This window comes from Vanacampus margaritifer, chromosome 8 (assembly GCF_051991255.1).
Source record: "Vanacampus margaritifer isolate UIUO_Vmar chromosome 8, RoL_Vmar_1.0, whole genome shotgun sequence".
Classification (NCBI taxonomy): Eukaryota; Metazoa; Chordata; class Actinopteri; order Syngnathiformes; family Syngnathidae; genus Vanacampus; species Vanacampus margaritifer.
In genome coordinates this window covers 9,735,018-9,747,261 of record NC_135439.1, presented here as the reverse complement: position 1 = coordinate 9,747,261, position 12,244 = coordinate 9,735,018, and the positions used below count along the sequence as shown (strand labels likewise).

The following is a 12,244-nucleotide window of genomic DNA, read 5'->3' as shown; positions in this document are numbered from 1 at the left end:
ACTTGATCACAAATAACCCAATTTGGGTCTAAAATGGATCGATCCACTACTTGGGTCAATTTGACCAGATTTAGAAAAATTAACAAAAATAGTGTTGTATAAAACCCCGAAATTGGATCAAATTGACCCAAGTAGCGGATCAGTCACTTTTTGACCCAAATTGGGTTGTTTTGATCCAACTGTTTTTAGAGTGAAATTTGACCTACAAGCTGTACAACTCAACTTAGTTTATTTAAAAAAAGAAAGAAAGAATGATGGGATTATAAAAATAAGTAATCAAGATTAATTAATGTGGTTGCACAAGTATGCACACCCTTGTATTATTGGGATTTGGCTGTGTTCAGACTTAACCAACCCATTCAAACTCATGTTAAATGGGGAGTCAGCACACACCTGCCACCATTTAACGTGCCTCTGCTTAATTTTAAATAAACGTCAGCTGTTCTAGCAGGCTTTTCCTGACACTGGCTGTTATTTTGAACTGTTCATAATTCCCTTTACTGTATCTTCTGTTGCAGAAAAACAAGCATAAAAGCATAATACTGCCACCACTGTAGGCATGGTGTACTAAGGGTGCTGAGCGGTGTTGCGTTTGCAACAAACATCATTTAGAATTATGGACAAGGAGTTCAACTTTGGTGTCGTTGGACCATAACAAGATCTCCAAAATGTGGGAAAATGTAGAACTCGGGTTTTAGTCAAGGTCAGGGCAATTATGAACCGTTTCAAATAGAAGTTCGTGTTTTCACAAATACTTTGGGCATTTTTTTGTCAGTTGAATTGTACAGATCATATTATTGGTAGAAAAAGTTTTGAAATGATTTATAGTAGTCATTTTTTTTAAATCAGTAAAACCTGGCATTTGAACAGGGGGTGTGTAGACTTTTTATATCCACTGTATATTAGAAACAACATGTGATAGAAAAACATTTCGGAGCTGAAAGGGTTAGGAAACCCTGCATTAGCTTGTATAAGACAAAATAATGTGTCGACTTAGTGCATATACACACTCAAAATTGTACTAGAATCCTGTGTACACAATCCAACAAAGTAGAAGTTGTGCTCCTGATTGAATTTAAAAAAAATCCTGGCCCTCTAATTTTGCAAAGACCTAGTGCTTATTTTTGTTTGTAAATTGACCTTACTGCCAAAAGTGCTAATCGCGTTCACCAAGGTGCTGCATGCTGCTTATTTGTAATGAGCCAGAGAAAGAATAGAATCACGCTCCTAACAAATACCTAATTTAAATCTGTGGGGTACTGTCACCATGGTGGGACGAGACTTTAAAAAAATGGCCGAGGTGATAGGCTTGCGATGCAAAAAAAAAAAAAAAAAAAAGGTCAGTAATGAAGACGCACCGACGCCGCTGTGCAAAATTATTGCTATGAAGTCAAGTTCCACTCGGAAACCCCTGCACATTTCCCACTGGCTCGCGTCCCTGCGGTGACTGCACGATGCCCGCCTGTCGTTATCTCCCGCCCTCTTTCCTTCCTTCCTGGCAGCTTTATTGTCATTGGCCGCTAATTTCATCAAAGCATCGTGCTATATATCAGCCCACTAAAAAGGCAAACGCATGCATGTCGAGGAAACGGGGCCGAACAGAGCGGCAGACATAATTGCAACGACATCAACCAAATTACCGACTATTTTTAGTATCCCGGGTGGACTGACGTTAGAAAAAAAGATGCTATTAATGGCTGTGTATTAGTATTTCATGTACGCAAATGATATTTGACACTCAAATGTATTTTTGGGGGCTTTGGGGGAAAAAAAAAAAAAATCTGAAACGGATATTTATATCCAGAGGAGACAGAGAGAAGCAGACTGACAGGAAATCCCACTAGAGACCTGATACATCACACCACCGAGTGTCTCATCTCATGTGGCACAGAAGACACAAAAGTACCTTTTTGAGCAAAAAACAAGACAAGGTCACACCAACCCTCATTAAGATGCTCCATGGGATGTTCACCACTCACAAGGGATTATTTGACTTACTTTGACACCTTGTAAAGTGAATTTAGAGACTTATTTCTAAATACTATCGCCTGGACTCATACCTCAAATCTGTGTTTGCATATACAATTAAAGGGATACTTTACTCAATGAGCCATTTTTAGCAGCAAAACGTTAATGTTTTGTCCAGAATGAATTTGGTAACTTCATTATTTCCATTCAACAATTAATACCTTTAAAACTGATTTTGCCACTTGCTGCCGATTGAAGATGACCTCACCTGTGCTGAGGAAGTAGGTAACGACCAATCATGGCTCAGTTTGCTGACCAAACCCAGAAAACAGGTGAGCCATGATTGGTCGTTACTCGTTACCTTCTTCCTAAGCACAGGTGAGGCCATCTTCAGTCGACAGCAAGTGGAAAAATATTTTAAATAATTTAAATAACTTAAATAATCATAATAATAATAATAATAATAATAATTTAAATAATAATAATAATAATAATAATAAAATAATTTTTATTTACTGCTGAAAATGGCTCAATGAGTCAAGTGTCCCTTTAACCATCCAATCCAGAATCCATTCAATTGGGTTATTAATTGTACTTTTGCCGAAAAACATGTTATAGTCCAAAAAAAGCATTAAAAGTCCAATTTGACCGTAATGGTAAATTGAGTGCACTTCTACAGCGCTTGATTTCCAAGCCTCATATTTACTTTTTTGAAAACATATCAAAATGTACCAAGATCTCTCGCCCTACCCAGAATGTTTTCACTTTTGGTAAAATGTTAAATACATCTGTGCTAGCGCTAAGCTAAACTAGGAGGATTCATCTTGTCCAAGTTTGCGCTCGGACGATGTCAGAGGTCAACAACGAAGTAACGACAAAGGCGTTGATACAATGCTAAGATCAATTTTATTGACTGTTTGTTTAAAAGTTTAACATAATGCTTATTAGCCGGCTAAACATTGCCCATGCATGCCTTATGGACAACTACAATTTATAGCCTTCATTAACTCAGAGCAGACATGCTAACCACTCGACCACGATGCTGCCCCTTTCTGATTTAGCCTTTGATTCTAAAATCAATGGCGTCTTTCCACAGGTAATATAAAACCGTGATCCCAGTGGGTTGCCGGTGTGATTTCCCTCATCTACCAGCGCTAACATTTGCATTCAGCCAGCAAACCAAACTCGCCTTTGAGATTCCCTGCGCGTTTCACTGAGAATGTTCCGCTAATATTTGCTGACTTGCTCTGGTTTGCTATTTGCTGATGGCTTTAATGGCTTTACAGCGAGGCTTTTTCTTCAAGGCTGCTGTACTGGGGAGGACTGAAATTAGGAGTCTTCTCCGTGACACAAACAATTCCTTTGTTTGAGGGGGGAAGCGCTGGTAGTTGCTTTCAAGTATTTCTTCTCCTTACCAGTAGAGGATTACAAAAGCCGTTTTAATAATTCTCCTTTGAGGTAGATAATTAACTTCAGTTAGAGAGTTTTTAATCTAACAATGTTTATTATTGTGTTTGTAGATTGCAGCGCAGTTCTTGCATTTGAGTTATCTAATTTAGTGTTATTAGCGAGTCAAATCATGGGATACACTTCTCAGTATGATGAACAGATGTTAAGGATGGGAATGTGATTACTGAATGACTCATGGATCAAACACAGATCTTGGCTCTCAATTTTACATCCACAATACAATTGGAGGCACTTGTGTTACATCTTTTTATTGCCTCTCCTGCCTTTTTTTCATTATCACCTATTAGGTTGACTCACCTAAAAATGTATTCTATATTTAAACAATAAGAAATGATCCTGTTAAAGGAAACACTTGAAACATCTTAAACGTATGTGTTGAATATCTACGATTATTAGCCATTTTTTAAAATTAGGTCACTTCACAAATGTGATAAATTGTGCCATTATGTTGAATGTACAGTTGTGCTTGATCATTTACATACCCTTAAGGTATGTAAACTGTATGGTGCAGGGATGTGATTTTTCCGCTAATTCGCGGAATTCCACTTTTTTTATCTCCCCCCAAAAAAAAAAAAATTCCGATTTTTTATTTTTTTTTTTAGTAGTTCATTGTGTATGCACATGACTCCGACAGATAACATCTTCTGCTATAACAAAGACATTTGTGGTATGCTCTAATATTAGTTACTTTTCATTTGGTCATGATACAATTATTTGTTCATGAAATTTGAACTCTTCAACATTATTTATGTGTTAACTTAGTAATCACATTAGTTAGATATGATGATATTCTCAGTGATAGTTTTTAAAAGCAAAGGCAGTCCAATGTTTTTGAATGTGACTGATTTTGAGTTGACTAAAACTGCCATTTTATATGGGATAGTTCAATATACATTGAAAATTTATGCTGTTGTTTTGTCTATTTCTTTGTCATGTGAGTGCATTGAAAGTACTTAAAAACACGGAAAACCCATGAGCTCCGGGTCATGAGCTACCCCCTTGTCCCCCCACCAGGGCACTGCCCTGGACCTAGCTGGGTGCCAGCGGCCCCCAGACCCCCGGCTAAATTTTCAGATAATTTCACTTTGGTCAAATCACATCCCTGATGGTGAGAAAAAGGCTTAATACCCATAAAAATCCAAAAATACAGTGGCAATCATTTTTGATATTTTCAGAAGTTGAACTCGACATCAGTAGAGATGTGCATGTGAATTTTGGTCACAATTCATGTGATTTTTGTGTCATTAAGTGACTCAGTAGAATATTTTTTGTTTAGCGGCCATGGGAAGTAGTTCGAGTCCCGGTATGACAAAAACCACGGCCGTTAACGATTATGTGGTTGAGGATGAGAACGCTAATAAGAATGTGAACGTAAATAGGAAGAAATATAACAGTTGAAGTTATTTTTAATTGGTCTGTTGTAGGAATCGCTCTGACAATACACATGGAACGAAACGGGATGCCGGTATGGAGCCTACGGGGCACAAAACAATGGGGTGTCGCGTCTGTGGCTGTGACGAAGACTTGGCTGTGTATAGCCTTCGTCACAGCCACGACATGTCATGGGGCTCAAACTGGGGATTGTCCCGGTAAAAATCCGGGACATCTGGTCACCCTAAAATAATGTTTCGCTTTACTACAGCCTCTAAAGTGTGGAAGGAAAAGTGCTTTAGATCGCAGAATGCACACTAGGCACTTTTGCCTTTTGTTATTTTGCTGGTGTTACATTTTTGAGTTGTTTAAAACTCACTTCCGTCAGTGTTTACTCAGTGTTTTTGTTTTGTTTTTTTTGTTTTTAAGTTACACGTCATTCGTCAGCAAAACGGGTCATTCCTGACACAATCCCCAACTCTGACTTTACATTGCATCCAAAAAGAACCTCTTTCTTCCCTTCCTACTTGCGTGTGAGCCACTGACACAATTCCGGCCGCATCCCTCGAGTAAGTCTCAGCGCTCTGACTTTTCCTTATTAGTAAGCATCAGGAGGAACACCGTGCACCATGTGGAATCTCCCCTTCCCGAGACTCCCACAGGATGCCACTGATCCAGCTCGGAAAACACGCTGGAGCTACAAGCCAAACAACGCCGACCTAAACTGCTGCGAGGCAGATCCATTTCCCCCGATCCCTCGCCGACGCTCTCCCCCTTCATCTCCTTTCACAGCCGAGGCCAAAAAGATGCCACGTAAAGCCTCTGACAGCCCAGGCTGGGTTCTATATTACCATGACAACCCTCTCGGAGCTCGACAGGAGGCGGCTACGCGGACCTGCCTGCAAGTCTGACACCGTCTTGCCGACTCTCCCTCCCTTGCGTCTCATCTACACGAACCCATCTTTCAACCATTCCACATGGCTCTGTGGCCGTATTGTTTGAAATGTCACAGTCCGCACCGTGCAAACTCCATAAATGTCCCCCATCTGTTATTTTAATTGCTGGCAGACATCCTGGGCTGCAGATGTTTTCCCGGCACGCCGCGCCAGTCGTTCATAGCGCCGGCGCCGCTGACAAATGTGAGCATTGAATAATGGGGAATAATTCACACCCTCGATTCAGAATATAGAAGGGCTCTGCCTCTCGGCCTGTGAACGAGACGGCGTTTCCATGGAGACGGGAGGAGGAGACTTTTGAGCAGCAGAAGCCGGTTTATCTCGGTCTCGCACATCTCTTAGTAGATAAATATGTACGGTCGTATCAAACATGAGCGGCATCTCATCTGAAGGCCCACTGCTTGCTTTGCTGTAGTTTCTTTTCAAAGATGGTAGCTTTTCCTTCAGACGTCTTAATATAGCATCACATTGTAAATATACTAATACAGAGTCCTTGCAGTTGGAACAGAATGCTGCAACATCCCGACAAGGACAAGAAAGTTGTATTATATTGAGATGTGATTTTAAAGTTTTCTTACTTCCTGTTTTATTACTGCTTCTCCTCTCTCTTACCCCCTCATCTTAAGTGACGATGACTGATTCTGATGCTGTTGCTTTATGGATTCTGCATCGACTGACCGGGCCAGGTCCCGTGGAGTGACCACTTCTCCAAAAGCTTCTCCCTGCGGCGCTTCATCTTATTAAATGCCCTCTCACGTCCTAGTTAACATTGTATAGGACCACATTATGTGTTAAATGTTGCCCACTTGGCACCCATCGCAACCTGAGAGGCGGATTCCCCCATCTGGGGTATCTTCTCAAGGTTTTTTGTTTTTGAGTTGCTAATATTTGTCCCAAAAAAAATTTCAGCCTCGGAAGAGTACAATTGTAGTTATCTCATTCAAAAAGGTCATAATTTTGGGCATGAACATGTAAGTTAACCTATTAACATGTTCCCCATGTGGAGGAAAAACCCTTAAATGGAAAGAACCCAACTTTGGTGCTTCTCTGGATAAAGGTAATTATCCAGGATTAAGCTATCGTGACTGCTTTGACTTGGTTTGTAACGTACATTACTGCCACCCACAGGACTGGAGTGAAACAACATCATCAACTCAGTTGCACTTTCAGACCAGTTGGAAAATGGAACATTGTGGATGATCAACCCAAAAGCTGGAAATAAACAACAGGTATTTTTATTTTATTTTTTTATAAATATATTTTGGTGTGAATGTTTTTGGTTAGAGCCAATACCACAAACTGTAAGCTATGCTACTGGTTTCTGGCTGGATTAATCATCATCATTAATAATAATAATAATAATAATAATAAAAATAATAACAACAACAACACATGCATTTTAAAAAACTGGGGGGGAAAAAAAACTAAGATCTGCTCTCATTTCAAAGCCATTTATTCGTTTGCCATTTCCCCTCATCTGGCCCCTTCGGTGCATTTTGAGGTCATGGGAAAAACCTTGCTGTCCTCCAAAAGCTATTTTCGGGGGTCAACTTTTGGCCAACTCATACAGTACTTGCACTCACAAAAGTGCAGTGCAACCCCGTTCAAATAAATGTAGGGAGGAAATCTATGCCTGCATCATCCATCTCTTGAATGAATACCACCTCGTCTCCTCTTCTTCTCAATTATTCATGAATTTCAGATGAAGAAGAGAATCCAGACTCAGCATCTAAATTTAAAACCTGGCTGCTCCACGGTGGCCGTATAAATAGAAACAGTATATAGGGGGCCCGGCAGACCACAGGAGCACGCTCTCGCTGGGAATTTTAGACGTCTGACTTTAGACTGGATTTAGATCAACTGGAAAAAGGATGGGAGACGGCTTTTTTGGTGTTGTAAAAATGTGGTTGGGTTCGACCTGAATCTGCTGCCACATGAGGATTCCTGTGTAAAACTCCCAAAACAGTTACACAAATAAAATAAAAATCTTGACACATGATCATCATGGATTGTAATCACTCAGCATGGATTGTAATCGCTGTAGGTATTGTTTATATTTAGAATTTTCATTTATATATTGTTTTTTATTTTGTTTTGAATTTCATTTTTTAAATTTAATTAGTTGTAATTAATTTTCAGAGTGGGGTTGTTAGTTTTAATTCGTTTTAGTTTGTTTAAAAATGCTTTGTTTTAGTTAAGTTTTCATTAGTTTTAGTATTAGTTTTAGTTTATTTAAAAAATGCTTTGTTTTAGTTGAGTTTTTATTAGTTTTAGTATTAGTTTTAGTTGTTTTTTTGTTTGTTTTTAATGTGTATTGTGTGCAGATTTTAAAAAACCATCATGGTAAGTTTTGTGTTGTAAAAACGCGATTAAAAAAAAAAAAAACATTTTAAAAAACACCCATCCAAAAATCGAATTCAGGTTATGTACAGTATAACAATCCATGTCTATATGTATGTGTTTCAGTATCAGGAGTGTCCAAACTACGGCACCCGGGGCTATTTGCGGCCTTACAATTTTTAGTGGCCCACAACATATATACTCAAAATAATTTGGCATGGCCCACATCACTATTTTCTCTCTTTTTTTCTTTTTTCTTTTAAAGGGTGGCATGAAAAGTACGTCAAAAAATTTGGGGTGATGCTATCGGCGGATCCTTTCTAGCAGGTCACAGCACTGCTGACCACCCGATACTTTGTTGATCACCTTTGTGGTAAAAGATGTGGTGTATTTTTTTATTTTTTTTAGTAACTCATTTATAAACAATATGAAATTGTTTGGAAGATTGATTTTACCATTTTTTATTACAGTAAGGAATTCCAACCTTCTATTTTTCTGTTTGTGGCCATCAGATCTATATGAACTCTGTGATTGGCTGGCCACCTGTCTAGGGTGTTCCTTGCCTCTCACCCGTGTTCAGCTGGGATAGGCTGTCGCTCACCTGCAGCCCCAATGAGGATATGCGTAACAGAAAATGGCTGGACTGATAAAAAAAGATGTAAAACTCACCAATAAGTAACATAAGCACTGATGCTAACTAACACTGAAATACTGAAATCATAAACAACACATTAGGTGAACCGCGGCCATTATGGCAGTTAGAGGTACTATTTCTTCTCCTCATTGCAAATTATTTAAATGAATTTGAGTTCAAATCAATACATATTGTTGTTGCTTTAAATACAAGAAAAGCAGCACATTCTCCATTGACGCACACACACACGTGCAAAGGCACATACACGGACAGGCCGTCAACAGTGACGCCTGAATAGGCAGCTGTAAGTGTCGGCGTCACATGGATGACAGTTGCCATGGCGACACTGAACTTTTCAGCACGTTACGAAAGCAGCGAAATAAAAGAAAGGAATGGCCAGAGAACAAAAGGAAAAAATGTGCACGCCGCATCTTTTATTCACTACCGTCGGAGAATATTCCAAAAGTCTAGCACATGCATGTACTCAGTCCACCTGAGTGAGTATTTTTTTTAAATTTATTTATTATTATTATTTTTATTTTTTTAGAGCTCAGTATTGTTCATTCGGTAATTTTACCGATTTGGCATGTCATCATCATTACTCTCTTTTTTTTTTTTTTTTTTAATTAAAAAAATATATATATATTTTATATATGGGTGAGTACGTGTGTGTGCGTGTGTGTGTGTGTGTGTGTGTATTCATTAGTTCAGTATTTCTGTGCTTAAAGGTCAGGGCGCGGTCACTCTCAAGGCGTGTTAAGGTCATGTAGACAAATATTCTGACTCATGTTAATCTAAGGATTTTTTTCCGAAAATCTGATTTTGGTTGTGCTCTTAGATCCCGTGTGAACAAAAGATGTGGCTTTCAATCTGCAGGGGTTAGTCAAGCTCATTATGTCAACTTTATTATGTCTTCTTGTTTGAACAATTAATCATTCGTAGCAAAGAGAAGCGGGCTTTGGGCATTTTAAATAGCAATTTTAATTTACCCAACAAAGCCAGTCCTGCTGTACGGCTTAATACACTTGAAGGCACGATACATCATGTCACAAATACTTATACTAATTATTGCACCCTTACTAAATAATGAGATTTGTTTAAGTTATGTAACATACAATGGGAGTTAAAAAAAAAAAGAAAAAAAGACCAATTAGTATTCTTTGAGCCTCTAGAGACTAATTTTATGTCGTGAATTACGGTCAAATGTCAAAGCAAACAAATTGCCAACATTTTTTTTTTTTAAGTGGCAAAGTGCTTTCTTCAAGCTGTTTATTGTCACTTTAATAAACATACTCCAAAACTTCGTTAGCCTCCCTGCTACTGTTTTTTTTTTTTTTTTTGGGGGGGGGGGGGGCAGTTTTAGTAGGTATGGATACATGAAATTGAGTGTGGAGTGCCCCACGGGTCAATTTTAGGTCCACCTCTTTTTAACATATACATACATCTATACATATATCATTAGGAAACAAGGCTTCAGCTTTCACAGTTACTATGCAAACGATGAACAGCTGTACATCACCGTGATGACACTGGCAAGGCTGTTTCAGAGGCGCGGGCTGTAATATATTTAAAAATGATTAAATACACAACGTGCATTTTTTTTTGTTTGGTTTTAAAGTAAACTCCGCAAAAGTCATAAAAAGTTATCAAAAAAAATCTAATTTTATTTATATGGCACTTTTCATATGTAAGAAATGCAGCACAAGGTCCGTAAAATAGCAACAAATATATATATATATTAGTATATAGCGTCAATGCTAGTTCTGTTCATATAGGTGTGTATGGGAGCGTTTTAAATATATATATATATATATATATATATATATATATATATATATATATATATATATATATATATATATATATATATATATATATATATATATATATATACATATATATATACATATATATATACATATATATATATATATATACTGATTTGATATTGAATTATGACGAAGAAACTGATTAAGTCTTTACATTCGACTAAATTGTTGTTACTGTATGTTTTTATTAAGGCCCAACCGACTGATATTGGGCAGAATAAAATTTCCATAACCGATAAATCAGCGGGCCGATTAATTAAAAAAATACATAATCAATCAAATAACTTTACAGGCACAACTTTTGACTGTTTTATGGTACTTAGTCCTTAAGTATTTATTTATTTTTAAGATGATGAATTAATTGTGTCTTAGTTTTTTATAAAGTACAATACAGTAGAGTGCCATCTTACAAATATTTTTATTGCCGTGTTTTAGTGGCTGGAACACCTTGGTAATATTTGTGACACTAGTATATTGGAACAATACTCTTATGGAGTGAGCGGTTGCTAGCTGGCTTGACACATTTACAGCCCAAATGTTCTGTTTCATGCTTTTGACACATTTGTGCTCTTTGTACAATCCGGGTCATGTGCCCAATCAAGGTGAGAGAGGCTTACCGCCTCACCAGTCAAGAGCTCTCTCCGCTCTCACAATCAGGCTTGGGCTTGATGAATGTTTCTCCTTTGCCTTAGTGGATTCTATTTTCGCCTCTGGCCTTGAGACGCTCCTCAAAGTCATTTATTCACCTTTTCCAGCCCAAAGTGTCGAGTGGAGAGAAATGGGGCCTTGTCGCCGAGCGGCGCAAACCCCCACCCATCCCCCCCCCGGGGTGCGGGAGGGTGTTGTGATTTATAAAAGCTTTTATTCTCAGCACACATCCACGTCGGTGTGAGGTTCACGCTATGTGTAGGGGCCTGTTTATCAAAGTGACGGCAGCGTGACCTTTCCGCGGACCTGTGGCCTGCAGACGCCTTCGGGGGTCACTCCTCTGTGGCGTGTGCGCACGTGCGCGTTTATATTGCGGCTGTGTCGTTTTCCGTGCACGGCGTCCCCGTGGATCCTTTCCAAATGAGTTCACCGACTCAAGTGCTTATTTGCTACTTCACTGACCAGTGTGCAGTGTTCAGCACGAGATTTAATATTGCTTTTGTCGCCGCACATACAGCTTGGGCTAGTAAATTAAACGTATTTGTATTATGATAATAGGATTTCTTTTTGTAGGGCACAGATTATTACTACGTGCTTGGGAAGGGGCCTTGAAGCTTACATAATCATCTTTTTTAAGACGTAGTTCCATAAACAGAATTAGTGTCTCACCACTAATTCTGCAAATTGAAAATAAAAGCAGTAACGATGGGTAGAAAATGACCACATGTTTTGCGGACTTTATGTTCCTCAGACAGGAAGTTATTTGGGATGCAATGAAAGGAAAAATGTAAATTTACGCCACATGATTTTATTTAATATATATTTTTTAAGTTATATGACAAGGTTAAATAATGAGTGTAAGTTGACCATATACTCAATCCTCATCTTAATGTATCCTCATTACTATGACTTTTTTCTTGAAAAATACGTTTTAACTCATTCGCTGCCATTGACTGCTATAAATGTAAAAAATTCGTTTTAACTATTTCGATTCGTTTAAGATATTTTTTTCACTTTTGTTAACAATA

At 38.3% G+C, this 12,244-nt stretch overlaps 1 protein-coding gene and 1 long non-coding RNA gene across 4 annotated transcripts in view; one reads left to right on the top strand and one right to left on the bottom strand.

Annotated features, from left to right (window-relative positions):
- Positions 1 to 12,244, bottom strand: part of kcnb1 (potassium voltage-gated channel, Shab-related subfamily, member 1) — a 39,884-nt gene that overhangs the window by 10,217 nt on the left and 17,423 nt on the right. The gene's annotated exons all lie outside the window — the stretch shown is intronic.
- Positions 1 to 12,244, top strand: part of LOC144057047 (uncharacterized) — a 46,389-nt gene that overhangs the window by 18,960 nt on the left and 15,185 nt on the right. For all 3 annotated transcript variants that reach the window (XR_013295159.1, XR_013295157.1, XR_013295158.1), the window contains 2 exons: positions 6,392 to 6,822; positions 6,894 to 6,994. This is a non-coding gene — a long non-coding RNA (uncharacterized LOC144057047). The remainder of the gene's footprint in view (positions 1 to 6,391; positions 6,823 to 6,893; positions 6,995 to 12,244) is intronic.